Source organism: Bos mutus, chromosome 3 (assembly GCF_027580195.1).
Source record: "Bos mutus isolate GX-2022 chromosome 3, NWIPB_WYAK_1.1, whole genome shotgun sequence".
Taxonomy (NCBI): domain Eukaryota; kingdom Metazoa; phylum Chordata; class Mammalia; order Artiodactyla; family Bovidae; genus Bos; species Bos mutus.
In genome coordinates this window covers 111757841-111759968 of record NC_091619.1, presented here as the reverse complement: position 1 = coordinate 111759968, position 2128 = coordinate 111757841, and the positions used below count along the sequence as shown (strand labels likewise).

The following is a 2128-nucleotide window of genomic DNA, read 5'->3' as shown; positions in this document are numbered from 1 at the left end:
CACACACACACACTGCCCCAGGCTTTGCAGGCAGGACCATCAGCTACAAAATTAATCGTGATTTCTTAAGGGAGCTGATGACATTCTCTTTCAGGTTTCTGGGTTGCTGGACATTCACAGATGCTAAGTAGGGCCGTGACCCAGGCCTTTGAAGTTTCCAGCCCCATAGGTTGGAAAGGCAGTGTGATTTAGGATGGCAGCAGGGGGGAAGAGCAGTCAAGTAGACCTCCCCCTCAGACAGATAAAGGCAACCCAGGGGCTTGGGCAGCTCGGTGCCTTCTGTGCCTGGTAGATCCAAGAGAGGGGGGTTCCCAGGGGGCAGAAAAGGACACAGTGATGGGATTGCTAATATGTCCTAGGATGAGATGATTCTTTGCATAAAGATTAAAGCAATTGTCGATGATGAAAATAGCCAAATCTGAGCATCAAAAGATCTCTTGGTGTCCCTAATGCATGATCTCTATATTTCTGAGAAGCAAAAGGATAATTTAAAACAATAAGGAGTGTGTGTGTGTGTGTGTGTGTGTGCCTGCCTGTGTGTAAAGGTGACAGTGGGTAACTGAGGACTTATTGATGGAGTGAGTGTGTGTGTGTGTGTGTGTGTGTGTGTATCAAAGGCTAATCAGTTCTGAGCAATGATGAAAAGATTTTACTGTGGATCTTTATGAAGGTTTCTACACTTGATCTGAGCTCAGAATTAAAAGAAAAAGATTAAAGCAATTATTTTTGTTTAAAGTTTCTCAGAAAGAAGAAGAAGTTTGTGGGGGAAGGCTTTTGGAAGGGGATGGGGAAGAAACTCTCTGTTCATCAAGACTCGGCTATTTCTATTTGCACTTCCTTCCATAAGCACAGACCAGGGATCCTTAATCAAAACTCTGTCGACTGCCTCATGCCTTTCTCACTGCAGTGCAGGCTACCCGTGTCCAGAGGCTAAGGTTTCTCATCCCTCGGCCTGTTTGGAGTAACAGCAAATTCCTCAAAGCCACTGTCTCCCCGGAGGCATTCTGTGATCTCGTGAAAATGGACTTAGGTGGTTTCTGGATTAGCACTGTCCGGCGACACGTGGTGACCCTTAAATTTGAAAGTAATTGTTATTGGGGATTCTCCCAATGAAAAGAAAAAATTAAGCAGAGGTAAATTTTATGGAAGAGTCAATCCAACTTCACTTTCAAAGACCCAGGCAGATAGAGGCCACCAGGGCTGGGATGCTTCCTTGTCTTCCCGGAACTGAGTTACTGGGCTCTTCTCCGGGGGGCCTTGTCTGAGCGGGAGCTGTTCTGACGGGTAGACAGAAGCCCCAGCTCTGTTGGGAATATCCAGGACAGGGTTTCCTGGAGCCTGCTTCCCCTTTCGAAGGCCACAGAATGTCTTGGTATGAAAACAGGCCCTACTTAGGAAAATTATAAGAAATCATTTATAATAAACAGGATTTTAAAAAGAGTCTTGATTTAGGCTTGGTTTTTATTTCCAATTCAGAGCTTATAAATCTATGACTTCAAAACACTGTAAGCTTCAGTTTTCTCAACTTTAAGATGAGTATTCTTTTTTTAAAACAGTTTTTTTATTGGAGTATACTTGATTTACAATGCTGTAGTTCTACGTATGCATATATCCACTCTTTTTAGATTCTTTTCCCATATAGGTCTTTACAGATTATTAAGTAGAATGCCCTGTGCTATGAAGTAAATCCTTATTAGTTGTCTATTTCATATATAGTACTGTTTATATGTCATTCCCAGTCTCCCGGTTGATCCCTGCCCTCCCATCCCTGCTTTCTTCCCTATAACCATAAGTTTTTCTATACCTGTGACTTTATTTCTTTTTTTTTTTAAAGGATATTCTCTTACACTTGTTTCTCCTCTGGTTGTTGTAAGAATTAAATGAGATAAATAAACTATTTTAGAGTAAGAAGTGCTTGTCCCCTAATAAGTGTTACTAAATGTAAACTATTGTGTAAGTGTTGCAGAAATACTGTGTATATGACACAGTTCAGTTCAGTTCAGTGGCTCAGTCATGTCCAACTCTTTGTGACCCCATGGACTGCAGCACGCCAGGCCTCCCTGTCCATCACCAACTCCTGGAGTTTACCCAAACTCATGTCCATTGAGTCGGTGATGCCATCCAACCA

At 42.5% G+C, this 2128-nt stretch overlaps 1 non-coding gene and 1 pseudogene across 1 annotated transcript; both read left to right on the top strand.

Moving 5' to 3' along the window:
* The first annotated feature begins 394 nt into the window (after positions 1–394).
* Positions 395–474, top strand: LOC138987353 (small nucleolar RNA U2-19). The gene has a single exon (XR_011463837.1). It is a non-coding gene; the product is annotated as a small nucleolar RNA U2-19 (small nucleolar RNA).
* Positions 475–630: 156 nt separating this feature from the next.
* LOC138987351 (small nucleolar RNA U2-30) lies at positions 631–694 on the top strand (annotated as a pseudogene).
* Positions 695–2128: the final 1434 nt, after the last annotated feature.